This window comes from Rutidosis leptorrhynchoides, chromosome 10 (genome assembly GCF_046630445.1).
Source record: "Rutidosis leptorrhynchoides isolate AG116_Rl617_1_P2 chromosome 10, CSIRO_AGI_Rlap_v1, whole genome shotgun sequence".
Lineage (NCBI taxonomy): Eukaryota > Viridiplantae > Streptophyta > Magnoliopsida > Asterales > Asteraceae > Rutidosis > Rutidosis leptorrhynchoides.
Genome location: NC_092342.1, coordinates 23,363,704 through 23,381,129, shown reverse-complemented (window position 1 = coordinate 23,381,129; position 17,426 = coordinate 23,363,704).

Sequence of the window (17,426 nt, the reverse complement as noted above, 5' to 3'; positions counted from 1 at the left end):
AGTTCTCCTCTTCGGGAACATTCCAATCCCATGTTGCTTCTTCATCGAACACCACGTCTCGACTTGAGATTACTTTACCATTCTTGGGATTGTATATCTTGTAACCGTTCGAACTTGAGTCATAACCCACGAATATGAGTTTCTCACTTTTATCATCGAGCTTCGTCCTCTTCTGATCTGGCACATGAGCATATGCCACACTTCCGAACACTCGAAGGTGTGAGATGATGGGCTTCCTTCCACTCCAAGCTTCAATGGGCGTTTTGTTCTTGACGCTTCTAGTGGGCGAGCGATTTGCAAGATAGATCGTACAGTCTACTGCCTCAGCCCAAAATTCCTTAGGCATCCTTTTGCTCTTTAACATACTCCGGGCCATATCAAGAATGGTACTATTTTTTCTTTCCGCAACACCATTTTGTTGAGGTGAATACGGAAGAGTTAGAGGACGTCGTAACCCATTGTTGTCGCAAAATTCCTTGAATTCCTTGGATGTAAACTCTCCTCCACGATCGGATCTCATCGCCTTTATGGTGAGACCACTTTGATTTTCCACAAATGCTTTAAACTTCTTGAACATTCCAAAAGCTTCCGACTTCTCTTTTAGAAAATAGACCCATGTATTTCGACTAAAATCATCAATGAATAGAAGAAAATATCTATTTTTACCAAAATACGGTGAGCTTATGGGTCCACACACATCCGTGTGAATAAGTTCTAGAGGTTTCTTCGCTCTACTAGAAGCCTCTATTGGAAAACTGTTTCGGAAGTGCTTTCCTAGAAGGCATCCCTCACATATTTGATCCGGATGATTAATTGGAAGCAAACCCTTCACCATTCCTTTAGTTGATAATAGTTTTAAGCCTCCAAAATTTAAGTGCCCGTATCTCATGTGCCAAAGCCAAGAATTATCATTGAAACATGCTTTTAAACATCTTGGAATGTCATGTTGAATATTTAGCATGAACATCCTATTCGTTGACATTGGCACCTTAGCAATCAAACCTCCTTTTTGGTCTCTTAGAGAAATGGTACAATTTATCATGTGAATATCATAGCCTTTCTCTAAGAGTTGTCCAATACTCAGTATATTCGTCTTCATATTGGGCACATAATACACGTTAGAGATAAATTGATGCCTTCCATTTTTCAAGCGGATGAGAATCTTACCTTTGCCTTTAACCGGGACTTTAGAGGAATCTCCGAAGGTGATATTTCCACTAATTACCTCGTCTAACTCCACAAACATGTTTTTGTCACCGCACATATGGTTGCTTGCACCCGTGTCGAGATACCACAAATTTGATTCTCCGTTATCTTCACCTTTGCATGCTAGTAACAAAGTGTTTTTCACGGCTTCGGTATCTTCTTGCACTAAATTTGCTCTTTCTTGCATGTAATTGTTTGACTTCTCGCATTCCGAAGCATAGTGGCCAAATTTATGACAATTATAGCATTTGGTTTGAGAATTGTCATACCTTGGCCTTCTACTTGTGTAGCCTCTCCCGCGACCTCTTGTCGGGTGAAAATTTTGACTTCTTTCTTCATTTCTGTAAGAACTATAACCCCCACGTTTGATGTATCCTTGTCCTCGCCCTCGGCCACGTACTTGACCACGACCTCGTTGACTCGTTTGATGAGTCTTTTCACTACTCTCTTCCTTGAAAGAGAGTTTTGCTTGTAAAGCTTGCTCTAAAGGCTCCTTATTTTTCTTATTGAACCTCTCTTCATGGGCTTGTAGTGAACCCATGAGTTCATCGATAGTCATTGTTTTCTAGATCTTTAGATTCTTCGATGGCTACGACTATATAGTCGAATTTTGAATCTAATGATCTAAGAATCTTTTCAATGACTCTTACATCACTTAGAGTTTCACCATTCCTCTTTAATTGATTGACAGTCGCCAAGACTCTTGTAAAATAATCGGAAATTGATTCAGAGTCTTTCTTCTTTAAGGATTCGAACTCACCTCGTAGGGTTTGTAGTCGAACCTTTTTCACCTTTTCAACTCCCTTGTGAGAATTCTCCAAGATCTCTTATGCTTTCTTGGCGGTGGTTGCACTTGCAATTTTCTCAAAAGCTCCATCATCTACACTTTGTTGGATGATGGAAAGAGCCTTTTGATCGTTCGTTTTCATTAATTTTTTCTCCTTGCCGAGAGGACCTTTTTCTGCAGGTTCCTCATAGCCTTCCTCCACAATCTCCCATAAGTCTTGTCCACCTAGGAAGGTCTTCATTTGGATGCTCCATCGATCATAATTATCCTTTGTGAGGCGAGGAAACGTGATGACATTGTTGGCCATCATCTTGTCGAACCAAGCTCTGATACCAATTTGTTGGAAATGGGAGGCTAGGTATATTATTTCTGGAAGAGAGGATTGATGATTTAGATGTTTGATTGATATTAAAAGCTTTTATTTTATTGCTTATTGAATTGCTTGATTACAAATGAGGGGTGAAGCCCTCTATTTATACTACTCAATGGAGTAGTCTAGAACTCTTCATCATCTACTAATATCTAGATATTTCCTAAGATTATCTAGATATTTCCTAAGTACTATCTTTAGATATTTTACAAGATTTTTTTACACACTTTGACTACTACATTTTTCAAGAACTTTCTACATATTGGACTACAATCTTGATCCAAAATACTTGGATACTTGCAAGCCCAAATCCAAACACATGGCCCAAAATCAAGTTTAATTTCCAACAAAATACAGTTGTTTATGAACCCAAGTCGGGAGGAGAAATCAGTGATATTGGGCTTACTAGTGCAGGGTATTTTTGCTTAGCGCAATCGTACATCGAAACACTAGTTTTGGGATGTTGGACTAACTCTTGGAGCAATTAAAGTGTAGAATAAAGTTATTGGTAACATTTTAAAGTGTAAAGCTAAGAACACATGACTAACTCTTGGAGCAAGTAAGCAAGGTATGTGGATTGAACTACAATTATAGGCAATTTAGTTGAATTTAGTGAAAGGTATATAAACTACATATTAGATGTTCCTAAGTTTTTGGATAATAAATATCACATTTTTGTGAGCTTTATTATGTTTTGTTACAAGTAGTATGTCAATGACCAGATTTTTCATTTTGGTTTCCAATTATGCAATTTTTACTCTTTTAGTTCGTACAATCAGCATAGCATATAAGACACTTGTATTGTGTAGTGAAGAGGCGCCTTTCCTTTTCCTAGCGTGTTTTTGTATTAGAGAATCAAAAACTTATTATTACTTGATGACAAAATTGCGTCGTTGGTCCTTTATGTTTGTACAAAACAACACGGATGACCTTTATCTATTTTTTTGACCTCAATGACCTTCATCTTTGCAAATTTGACATGGATGACCTCGTGTCTAACTTCCATTAGTTTCCTGCCGTTAAGTTGTGTCACATGCTCAACACATGAGAGTAAATCCGTCCAAACACATAAAATGTTAGCATATGAGATATGGGAAATATACCGCAAGGGCTTCCCTCATTTTCCATTGATAAAGAGTTTGCGAATGTCGAGTCTTTAATCCCCACCATTTCTTATTACTTGAGTGGCTATATTGTTAATAGCATAATTCTGATGTTAACTTGAATTTGACCATGTTGACTATTTCATCTAAAACCTAAAAACTGATTGTTAAATAAATTTCTTGAATTGAATTAAATGTTTCATATTTTTTCCTCACCTAAAAGAAGCTGATAACTTAAAAAGAGTTAACTTAAAAAGAGTGCCTGTTTATATTATTTTCATTTACTTAATATTATACTTTCTAACTTCACATGTGTAATTTAGGAATCTGTAGGGATTGCCAAAGCCCTTGATTGCAAAAAATGGTTATGAATTGGATTCAAATCAAGAGGTATTTTCATTCGAACTTACTCCTACCTCCTAGATCACAAAAAAAAAATATATATATATAATAATAATAATAATAAAAATAAAAATAAAAAATTGTTTGTGCTACATTCTTCAATATTGAGACACAGTAGTTTAATAAGAGGACGTGTTATTTTATTATAATAGTTATTTAGGAATTTTGGGTTTAGAAGAGCATATATTATTTGTTAAATACTATTGAGATGTACACTGTAAAACTGTTTATTATGGAGTATGATGTAGCCTCATTTGTTAAGGAGCAATGAAATCAGAAATTCATACTAATTAACTTATTTATCTACCAGGGACCAGAAGTTGAAAGCATATGCTTTGTAATTCTTAAATTGACACGTATGCCCTCATCATCTTTAACTTGTTTGAATTTGAATTTAATCTGTAACTTGTTTGATGCAACAGTAACTTTATGTGTTTTGTTTGTCGATTTTATGTGTTTGGACGGATTTTCCCTCATGTGCTGAGCATGTGACACAACTTAACAGTAGGAAATTAACGGGAGTTAGGCACGAGGTCATCCGTGTCGAAATTGCAAAGATGAAGGTCGTCAAGGTCAAAAAAAATAGATGAAGGTCGTCCATGTTGTTTTCTACAAACATAAGGGACCAACGGCGCAATTTTGTCTTACTTGATTGATATGTATAAGTATCTTTTATTTACGGGCCATCCAAAGAAAACCTCATAAAGCGGTCATCAAATTTTCATGAATCTGAATATATTCCTTGTGTTAGCAGTTGAAAGTGTCACACGCTGTAAAAAATCAAAATGCGTGGACTGATAATGGTCTGTGTACCTATAGAGTATTCAATTTATAACTTCATGTTGTCATATATGGTTGATGTTATTGTTGGAAAATTTGGCAAAATAATCCATTTTTATCAACTTTGGACACAAATAAATGCGGGCTTGAGTTAGAAATTAGGACAAATGGCCCAAAAAGGTAACATAAGTTACCAAATTTGACAATTAAGGTAACCCAAAAAAAATGTCCGAAAAGGATTCCAATTTAATTTTTGCGCAAGAAAATGATTGCGTGTTCAATTTTTTTAAAATTGAGGTAATATCCAATGAAAAAAATAATTTAAAATTGCGAATTACTTCAAATTGAAATTTGGAACAGATTCCTAATGCTTCGATTAGCATTTGTTGTGAAGCAACTTGATCCAAAACATCACGAAAAACAATGAATCGAGATGAACAAGTCGTTTTGTTCAAACGACTTTTTTAACTGAATTTATAATTTTAAAAAATTAACGGTCAAGAGGCTATTCTAATCTATGGTAGTCTTTTGTTCTTTTTTGTTTTGTTTTTTTCTGGCTATCTTCTTTAATGAGTCAGGAGAAATCAGTGATATTGGGATTTCTTCTTGTGATTATTCTTCCATAGCGAAATCATACACTGAAACACTACTTTTGTTATTATTGGTAAAAGTTGCAACTTTGTTTAGATTGTTATCACTCTTCAGATTCTTATAGATATGGAAAAGAATTAGTAAATTGTTTCGTGTGTATGGCAACAGTTCTCATTATGCAATATTGGATTGGATTTCTTCATGTTTCTTTTTCTGTTGTATATGTTCTACTTTATTTAATCCAAACATAACAGAATAAAGGATTGAAAAAGTCATAATGTGCACCTTCAATTCAATAAATTTAGTGTTAGTAAAAACCTTATGAAACCATGAACTATATTCTCTCTAAAACCTGATAGTTTGATGTAGAGATGGGTGGGTCTATCTGGATACCAAAACATAGATATATTAAAAGTAAAGTATTAAAGTTTGCTGAGCTAATTATATTCAAAACTCCATCAGGTAACCGATATGTTATTTTCCACCAACAATTAAAGTTTTACCAAAGTAAATTTATGTACCTGCATGTAGTGAATATATGGTCTTGATCCTCCCGTGTGTCGTGGCAAAATGGGCACAAATCCGATCTACTTCAATGCCCCAACTCACAATATTGGATTCTATGAAAAGGTAAAATGCACTACATATTAGATGTTGCACTAAATCAGCTATTGTAGTGATAGATAGTATCAATATGAATATGAATATATTGTTTCGTGTGTACATCAACTGTTTTTATGATATAATATTGGAATCCTTCATGTTTCATTTTCATTGTAGTGTGTAAACTAAGAACTGTGACTTACAAGTCACTTTTTCCGGCTAGAATGAACAGTCCTCTGTACATTCAATAAAAACCTTAAGTAACCATGGATGGAGGATTGGGTTCCAACCCCTTTTAGAAATCTATTCGTTATCAAGCCACCATTTGAATCATCGCAAATAGCAACGCTACATGACTTTAGAAAAACCGGTGCACAAAATGTTGGCTGTTGGAAACTAAACTTGTTTTTGGGCTATGTGTTTTGGATTTGGGCTTGCAAGTATACAAGTATATGGATCAAGATTGTAGCCCATTATCTAGAAACCTCGTGGAACATGTAGTAGTCAAAGTGTGTAGAAAAATCTTATAAAATATCTAAGTCTAGAATTATCATGAGAATACTTAGGAAATATCTAGATATTAGTGGATTGTGAAGTGTTCTAGAGTAGTCCATTGTGTAGTATAAATAGAGGGCTTCACCCCTCATTTGTAATTAAGCAAATCAAGTAAAAAACAAAGCCTTCAAGATCAATCAAACATCTAAATCATCAATCCTCTCTTCCACAAATAATATACACATAACCTCCTATTTCTAACAAATTCGTATCAAGAGCTTGGTTAGACAAGATGATGGCCAACAATGTCATCACATTTCCTCGCCTCACAAAGGATAATTATGATCGATGGAGCATCCAAATGAAGACATTCCTAGGTGGACAAGACCAATGGAAAATTTCAAGTGCAACCACCGCCAAGAAAGCATGGAAGATCTTGGAGAATTCTCACAAGGGAGTTGAAAAGGTGAAAAAGGTTCGACTACAAACACTACGAGGTGATTTCGAATCCTTAAATAAGAAAGACTCTGAATCAATTTCCAATTATTTTACAAGAGTCTTGGCAGTTGTCAATTAATTAAAGAGGAATGGTGAAACTTTAAGTGATGTGAGAGTCATTGAGAAAATTCTTAGATCATTATATTCAAAATTCGACTATATAGTCGTAGCCATTGAAGAATCTAAAGATCTAGAATCAATGACTATCGATGAACTCATGGGTTCACTACAAGCCCATGAAGAGAGGTTTAATAAGAAAAGTAAAGAGCCTTTGGAGCAAGCTTTACAAGCAAAACTCTCTTTCAAGGAAGAGAACAGTGAAAAGACTCATCAAATGAGTCAACGAGGTCGTGGTCAAGTACGTGGCCGAAAACGAGGGCAAGGATATATCAAATGTGGAGGTTATAGTTCTTACAAAAATGAAGAAAGAAGTCAAGATTTTTACCCGACAAGAGGTCGCGAGAGAGGCTACACCAGTAGAAGACCAAGGTATGACAATTCTTAAACCAAATGCTATAATTGTCATAAATTTGGCCACTATGCTTCGGAATGCGAGAAGTCAAATAATTACGTGCAAGAAAGAGCAAATTTTGCACAAGAAGATACTGAAGGGATGGAAAACACTTTGTTACTAGCATGCAAAGGTGAAGATAAGGGAGAATCAAATTTGTGGTATCTCGACACGGGTGCAAGCAACCATATGTGCGGTGACAAAAACATGTTTGTAGAGTTAGACAAGGTAATAAGTGAAAATATCACCTTTGGAGATTCCTCAAAAGTCCCGGTTAAAGGAAAAGGTAAGATCCTCATCCGCTTGAAAAATGGAAGGCATCAATTTATCTGAGTATTGGACAACTCTTAGAGAAAGGCTATGATATTCACATGATAAATCGTAGTCTTTATCTGAGAGACCAAAAAGGAGGTTTGATTGCTAAGGTGCCAATGTCAACGAATAGGATGTTCTTGCTAAATATTAAACATGACATTCCAAGATGTTTAAACGCATGTTTCAAAGATAATTCTTGGCTTTGGCACATAAGATATGGGCACTTAAATTTTGGAGGCTTAAAATTATTATCAACTAAAGGAATGGTGAAGGGTTTGCCTCTAATTAATCATCCGGATCAAATGTGAGGGATGCCTTCTAGGAAAGCACTTTCGAAACAGTTTTCCAATAGAGGCTTCTAGTAGAGCGAAGAAACCTCTAGAACTTATTCACACATATTTATGTTGACCCATCAGTCCACCATCTTTCGGTAAAAATAGATATTTTCTTCTATTCATTGATGATTTTAGTCGAAAGACATGGGTCTATTTTCTAAAAGAGAAGTCGGAAGTTTTTGGAATGTTCAAGAAGTTTAAAGCGTTTGTGGAAAATCAAAGTGGTCTCACCATAAAGGCGATGAGATCCGATCGTGGATGAGAGTTCACATCCAAGGAATTCAAGGAATTTTGCGACAACAATGGGTTACGACATCCTCTAACTCTTCCGTATTCACCTCAACAAAATGGTGTTGCGAAAAGAAAAAATAGGACCATTCTTGATATGGCCTGGAGTATGTTAAAGAGTAAAAGGATGCCTAAGGAGTTTTGGGGTGAGGCAGTGGACTGTACGATCTATCTAGCAAATCGTTCTCCCACTAGAAGCATCAAGAACAAAACACCCATTGAAGCTTGGAGTGGAAGGAAGCCCAGCATCTCACACCTTCGAGTGTTCAGAAGTGTGGCATATGCTCATGTGCCAGATCAGAAGAGGACCAAGATCGATGATAAAAGCAAGAAACTCATATTCGTGGGCTATGACTCAAGTTCAAAGGGTTACAAGCTATACAATCCCAAGAATGGTAAAGTAATCTCAAGTCGAGACGTGGTGTTCGATGAAGAAGCAACATGGGATTGGAATATTCCCGAAGAGGAGAACTACGACTTTCTCCCTTATCCATTCGAGAGTACTGCAAGGAACGAAGAATATCTAGAAGTTCAAGAACCTTCTAGTACACCATCTCCGCACTCTCCACATTCTCCAAGCACTACACCTAATGAAGTGACACCAACATCAGGAGGAGAATCAAGTAGGCTATAACATTACACAAGGAGCATTGAGGAGTTGTACGAGGTAACACAGCCTATGGAGGATCTATCATTGTTCTGCCTTCTTGCCGATTGTGAACCAATAAGCTATGAAGACGCAACAAAAAGTCAAAAGTGGAAACATGCCATGGACGAGGAGATTCATGTAGCGACCCCGACAAATCGTCAAGTGACGGCGTCGGCTACGTGGGTCCCATTACCTGATTATAAGTCTTTAAGATAACGTTTGACCAAAATATGTCGCCTTCATTTCAAAATAAAGATTGTTTCAAAGTTTACAAGAATTGTTCAACCAAAAGTTAAGTTACAACGTTATAAGTACGATTGAAATCTAGGCGACACGGTTTAAAGTAAGGTCAAAAGACGCTCCATGAAATGCATGTATACTCGACATCGGATGCAAGTATCAAATAGTGAGCAGAAGCATGTATCACATATCGTGCAAGACCTGAGAAAAACATAGAAATCTGTCAACGAAAACGTTGGTGAAATCATAGGTTTAAGTAAGTAAGTGAGTAAAAGTAAAGTAAGCCGAACCACAAGGTTTACAAAGTTGAAATAATAGTAATACATTCTAAAAGTTAATATTCACGAGCACCCAATTATCAAAGCTTAACGTTCCGTCCGTTGAATACCCCATCAATTAGTGCTAGAACAACACTGTTCCTGAAAATATATTTCATTCGTAAACGGTAGCGAACCGTTTGAATGAGGGTTTGTCAAACCCATATGGCCATATAACATAAGTTCTCGCTTACACCCGGCAAGTGTAACTAATGATAATCGAATTGAGGATTTTTGTTCTAAACTCGTATGTAGAATGTTTGTTTTCCCGTTCTTGTGTTCACTTAGTTCAAAAGAATCGTTTATGTTTTCTCATCCCAAATATAAGTTCAAAAAGAGTAAAAGTGGGACTATGATCTCACCTTGTATGCACGAACCAAAAAGTACTTCGACAAGTAACGTGTGCAAAGAACAATGCTAGTCTTGACCTAAACAAATAGGTTGTATCAATAACGATAGTCACGAAGGGTAAAGATGTTCAATTAGTCCTATGGCTCGTTACGACTCGATTATATTAGCATGTGGATCAACTAGTCAAGTTTCATGCAAGATACAAGTAAATAATCATGTTAGAAAGGTTGTATAAGTATTTGGTTAAGTTTGACAAAAAGTCAAACTTGGTCGGGTCAAAGTCAACGGAAAAGTCAACATGGTCGGGTCGGGTCTCGGACAAATTTTCTATGCTAGTTATTCATATATAAGCATTTTAAAACAAGTTACATGTAAATTGGAGGTCTAGAACATGCCAAACATTTTTCGTCAAAAGGTCAAGCAAACAGCCAGTTTTAGGCAAACGGGACGGCGTCCCAAGTTGCTAGACGGCGTCCCAAAATGAAGGTTGGGACGGCGTCCTGATATCCTAGACGGCGTCCAGGTATTAGAAGTGGGACGGCGTCCTGAGTTTCTGGACGGCGTCCTGGTTGGTTTCCAGGCCCTGTTTGCTGCAACTCTAAGTGCACGAACCAACAATCAAACCAACCCAAATTACAAACCGCAAACAATTAGAACATGTATTTTATATCACCGAAAAGGTAATTTGACGAGGAAAACACCTAGACACATTTCATCAAGTAATTCAACACTTACACACCCCAAAACCGCATTTAAACGTCCATAATCAAAGTTCAAGTTCCAAATATGCATTTCATGATTCGGGCAACCGAATTACATGAACAATATGCCGTTTCGAAGGTAATTAAGCATACAACACAACCTAACACTTACAACTAACATTCCATGTCATTCAAATCATTAAAAGTCCATTTTAAGTTCGTGAAACCTTAACCTAAATTCACCAAATTTCATAATCAAGTTTAGGAGGTTTCATTAATCGAACTATACATCATAATGAAGCTAGTAACACTAGAAACACAATTAAAACATGAACTTTAACAATCAAACAACATTTAATCTTCCAAAATGCAAGATTAAGCAAACCCATTTCAAATGTTCAAACTAGTTACTCAAAACAACAAATCGAGCAAGTAAATCATATATTCATGCTAGACACGAGCCATAGACACTAACTAACACCATTTCAAATCAAAAACACGAATTTAGAGAAATCTAGAGTTTTAGAAATGTTACCCAAACGAGATGAAGTTGGTATCAAATTGTAGAGGATGAAGAGAGGATTCCAAATATGTAATTTGTTTTGTTGTAAGCCTCCTAGATCGAATTTAGATTATGAATGATTGAATTGGGTGTTTGTGTGTGTGTTCTTGCTAGAGAGAAAGAGAGAGAGATGGAGGTGATTGAATGGTGGTGATTGGGGTGGACTAGTTGACCTAGTCAACTAGTTTGCCCCGTGTCAATTTTAGTCCCTCGAGTTTAGAAGCGGGTGCGGGATTTAACCGATCGAATATTTTTAAAACGCAAGTTAACGAGAGGTGTTATAATTAAATGACGGAATTATTATGAACGTTAGTCAACGGAAACTATGAATTTAAATAACGAAAGGTATTATTAAAAAAAAAAAGACGGGCGTTAAAATAATTTAACGGAAAAATGCGGGATGTTACATTATCCACACCTCAAAAGAAATTTCGTCCCGAAATTTAGTTAGAAATAATAGTCGATGTCTCTTACTCGAGACCTAGTGTAGTAACTCTACGAATGATTGAAGATACTTTCTTGGACATTCCACGAATCCGGATAGTCGGGGTGTTACGTTGTATTAGGGCTTGGTTTTACGATCCACAAGTTCAGCCGGTTTTTCCTATGAGGAGGAGTTTGTCATCAATAGTTGGTGCATCTAGAAGGATTGCACGTTCCTGTTCCGCAGGACACGTTTCTAAGTTTGTTACACGAAATGTAAGGTAAACGGAAACTTAATTGAGTCGGAAGTTCTAAACGGTAGGAAGCGGTTCCAATACGCCCCAAGGTTTCAAAAGGTTCAATATTGTGGCTATAGCCTTTCTCGATTTCCCAAATTGGATTACACCTTTCCAAGGTGCGGTTTCTCCATATTACGCGGTTACACACTGGGATTTGTGAGGTTTTCATCTAAGTTTGGTATAACTCTTCTGGCGACTACGGATCGTCTCGAGCCCTCCTCGGATTTGAATGATTTCAATTGTTGTTTCTTGATGGAGTTCAGATTTCGGTGGTTGATGCTTTGGTTAAATGAACAGGGGTATGACATTAGCGGTCATATAGGGTTTCGGAAAGTGCGCGTGAACACACGAGTGGTAACTACTGTTGTAAGAGTGATCTACTAAAGGTGACAATACGAGTTTGTGACATGTCTTTCCAAGACGTAAATCGTTCGTTTGCTCGGTTCGTCGGTTTGTGGGTGGTACGCGGTACTCATGTCTAAACGGGTCTCCAAGGTTTCTTGTAAAACTAGAAGTGAAACGAGTATTTCGATACGGAATAATTGACAAAGATACACCGTGTTGGAATAGAATCTCTTAAGATACGTTTGAACAAGTTAGTTAGGGTTCGAAAAATGTTCGTTAGGACTATTCACCCTCGTGGCGAATACTTAGGTAATATGAGGAATTTCTTTAAACGGAAATGCGAGCGATAAAGATAGGAGTGAAATGAGGACTTAGAATAGGATGAGCTTGCATCTCGAGGTTGCCATAACGTGCCTCTAGTTGTCAAAAGTTGAAGTCTGAAAGAGAAACGAGGTAGTACACGTAGTTGTATAGTTCGGGGTTGAATAATAGTTGACCGATTATCAGAAACACAAGGGTGTTAAGTCAAAGAAGAGTGAAGTATCGTTGGATTGTGTGTTATCTTAAATTCCAGTAATATCAGACGGTGACGGTGAAATAACAGAGGTATGTAGTGTGGTACGTGATGACGAGAAGTTTGATCGGATCCACAATTTAGTATTTGAATTCTTCGTGTAAAATAACGAATTTTAGTTACGTTGATTTTGAGTCGAGAGAGTATGCCTTTCGGCGTTCAAGTAGAAATATTTCCATGTTTGAGTTCCATCTAGTGCTATACGAATTTAGCTAGGAAGGTTGGTGTGAAGAATCACGCTCAAGGTTCGAACACGGAGAGGTTTAAAGTTTTCCCTTAGTGAGTTAACGAGTTTAAAAGTCGGGTAACACGAGAAAAGTCAGAAATGAATCTTCGGTGATAACAGGCGAGATCTAAGATTTTACGAATACAAGTCTGAGTTGAGAGAGTTTCATGATTACGTGTGGCTTGATTTCGAGATTGATTGTAATGCCTTGACCATTAACATCATGGTCTAGAAAATTGGACTTCGTTCAACAGAAATTCTCACTCGGAGAATTTGGTATAGAGTTGCTCTTTTCTCAAAAGTTCGAGCGTAAGATGGTGATGTTGTTCGTTTTCCTTCTTTACTTAAATAAGTTAAGATGTCATCCATAAATACGATAACAGATTTGTCTAGATAAGTTGCATACGTGGTTTAGGAGGTTCATGAATACGGACGGAGTCCTAAATAAATCAAACGGTACTAAGAGAGATTTACAACTACGTTGCGAGTTCGGAAAAATGGCTTAGGAGACATCGTCTCCCTTAACCCCCAATTGATGATAACCGGAACGGAGGTTGATTTGGAATACACGAGATCCACGCAAATAATCATGAGGTAATGGATACGAGGAAGAGGGTATCGGCTTCCAACCGAAAATTACTCGGTTCACAATAATCTATACCTAGTTGTAGGGAAACAATTTCTCCCTAACGAATAGGTTCTGAGCTCCTTAGTTCTATAGGTGCCGAGTCCAATTTCTTAACGCATATCCTCCGATAAAATTTATAGACACACAATATCTTTCCGTTGGTCGCTTACATTGCCTAAGTAGTATTTAGGGGAAAAAGGTGGAATGTAAAGAGTACAAGTCAAGGTCTTGGTTGTAAAACGTCTAGCGGTAATCGAATCGAATAAGTATGAAATATACGGTTTGTTGTGAAGAAACGTACCCGTGACTAGTCCATCGTCGTCTCGGGCATCCTAGGCGTTGATGTTGAAAGTTCAACGGCGTGCGTTGGGGTTGATTTCTTCTTTGGGCACACATTCCTAAAATGACCCAGTTGACCACATTCGAAGCAAGCACCCGTTCTGTGTGCGTTGGGCATCTTTCGAGCGACGGGCCCTTGGCGCCGGTGGCGAAACCTGCCACATCCTTCAAAGTGATGCTTGTGGCATTCGTTACAAAAAGGTAGTTTTCCGGCATAGCCTTTCTTGTCGTTGGAGGTAAAAGGCTTCTTGGCGGGGTTGTTGTTATTGTTGTGGTTGCTTGATTGAGAGGCTTCCCATGTTCTTTTGTTGTTACTCGGGTGGTTCTCGACCATTGGTGCCGGTGCTTCCATTTCATTCACCGTTTCTAAGGCTTGGCGGGCCATTGTTAAAGCCTCTTGTAGGTTAGTGGGTTGAGATGTCATTACCTTGTGTTGAATGCTCTTAGGGAGGCCATCCATGTAAAGTTCGACTCTTAGGGATTCGGGAGTCATGAGATTTGGACACATCGAGACTAGTTCGGTAAACCGTTGATTATAAGCTTCGAGGTCATTTCCGACCGTTTTTAAATTCCTTAGACCCTGTTCGAGCCTTCGAGTCTCGTTGCGCAGAAAATATTCGGTGATCATTCTTTCTCTTAATTCGGTCCAAGAGAGTGTGTGGGCTTCATCGATACCCACTGATTGTACATACGTGTTCCACCATGAGAGAGCAATACCGGTAAGGGTGAGGGTGGAAAACTTGACCTTGTCTAGGTCTCGACAACCGCTTGTGTCAAAGACGGTCTCCATTTGTTCAAACCATCGGGTGAGAGTAACCGGTCCTCCGGTTCCATCGAAAGTGGGAGGGTTGTACTTCATGAAGTTCTTGTAGGAGCAACCTTCGCTTGAATTACCGGCTCCACAATTGGTGTTGTTAGAAAAGTGATCGGCCACGGCCGTACCCACGGCGGTGGTTATCATTCGTTGAAGAGCTTGTTCTAGAGTTTCGAGAGGAGTATTGTGTTGACCTTGGTGAGCCATTGTTCCTTCATGACACAAGAATATCGTTGATTAGTATTCTTAACAATACTAACCGTGATATGGAATAAGGATATAGAGGAAATTTTTCCTTGACTCGCCTTAAATTCTTTATGTCATAATGTCGGAACGTCCATGTGAATCACCGTAATATAATCCCGGCAATTATATTACCCTGATTCTCATGTGCATTTAACATTACTTCATAAAGTCAAGGTGGCGCGTCAACAAAATTTATCAACGTAAGATCAAGATCGAATACGAGTTAGATATGATAGAAGAGTTCGAGTATAAATGCACAAATAGTCAAGTAATTCCTACTTCAGTCTATATGCCGGTTGTAGTCTAGATTCACCTATGTACCCTATGACTCGGGGTGGACACAAATGAACTCTAAATCCCTACAACCAAGGCTCTGATACCACTTGTAGCGACCCCGACAAATCGTCAAGTGACAGCGTCGGCTACGTGGGTCCCATTACCTGATTATAAGTCTTTAAGATAACGTTTGACCAAAATATGTCGCCTTCATTTCAAAATAAAGATTGTTTCAAAGTTTACAAGAATTGTTCAACCAAAAGTTAAGTTACAACGTTATAAGTACGATTGAAATCTAGGCGACACGGTTTAAAGTAAGGTCAAAAGACGCTCCATGAAATGCATGTATACTCGACATCGGATGCAAGTATCAAATAGTGAGCGGAAGCATGTATCACATATCGTGCAAGACCTGAGAAAAACATAGAAATCTGTCAACGAAAACGTTGGTGAAATCATAGGTTTAAGTAAGTAAGTGAGTAAAAGTAAAGTAAGCCGAACCACAAGGTTTGCAAAGTTGAAATAATAGTAATACATTCTAAAAGTTAATATTCACGAGCACCCAATTATCAAAGCTTAACGTTCCGTCCGTTGAATACCCCATCAATTAGTGCTAGAACAACACTGTTCCCGAAAATATATTTCATTCGTAAACGGTAGCGAACCGTTTGAATGAGGGTTTGTCAAACCCATATGGCCATATAACATAAGTTCTCGCTTACACCCGGCAAGTGTAACTAATGATAATCGAATTGAGGATTTTTGTTCTAAACTCGTATGTAGAATGTTTGTTTTCCCGTTCTTGTGTTCACTTAGTTCAAAAGAATCGTTTATGTTTTCTCATCCCAAATATAAGTTCAAAAAGAGTAAAAGTGTGACTATGATCTCACCTTGTATGCACGAACCAAAAAGTACTTCGACAAGTAACGTGTGCAAAGAACAATGCTAGTCTTGACCTAAACAAATAGGTTGTATCAATAACGATAGTCACGAAGGGTAAAGATGTTCAATTAGTCCTATGGCTCGTTACGACTCGATTATATTAGCATGTGGATCAACTAGTCAAGTTTCATGCAAGATACAAGTAAATAATCATGTTAGAAAGGTTGTATAAGTATTTGGTTAAGTTTGACAAAAAGTCAAACTTGGTCGGGTCAAAGTCAACGGAAAAGTCAACATGGTCGGGTCGGGTCTCGGACAAATTTTCTATGCTAGTTATTCATATATAAGCATTTTAAAACAAGTTACATGTAAATTGGAGGTCTAGAACATGCCAAACATTTTTCGTCAAAAGATCAAGCAAACAGCCAGTTTTAGGCAAACGGGACGGCGTCCCAAGTTGCTAGACGGCGTCCCAAAATGAAGGTTGGGACGGCGTCCTGATATCCTAGACGGCGTCCAGGTATTAGAAGTGGGACGGCGTCCTGAGTTTCTGGACGGCGTCCTGGTTGGTTTCCAGGCCCTGTTTGCTGCAACTCTAAGTGCACGAACCAACAATCAAACCAACCCAAATTACAAACCGCAAACAATTAGAATATGTATTTTATATCACCGAAAAGGTAATTTGACGAGGAAAACACCTAGACACATTTCATCAAGTAATTCAACACTTACACACCCCAAAACCGCATTTAAACGTCCATAATCAAAGTTCAAGTTCCAAATATGCATTTCATGATTCGGGCAACCGAATTACATGAACAATATGCCATTTCGAAGGTAATTAAGCATACAACACAACCTAACACTTACAACTAACATTCCATGTCATTAAAATCATTAAAAGTCCATTTTAAGTTCGTGAAACCTTAACCTAAATTCACCAAATTTCATAATCAAGTTTAGGAGGTTTCATTAATCGAACTATACATCATAATGAAGCTAGTAACACTAGAAACACAATTAAAACATGAACTTTAACAATCAAACAACATTTAATCTTCCAAAATGCAAGATTAAGCAAACCCATTTCAAATGTTCAAACTAGTTACTCAAAACAACAAATCGAGCAAGTAAATCATATATTCATGCTAGACACGAGCCATAGACACTAACTAACACCATTTCAAATCAAAAACACGAATTTAGAGAAATCTAGAGTTTTAGAAATGTGACCCAAACGAGATGAAGTTGGTATCAAATTGTAGAGGAT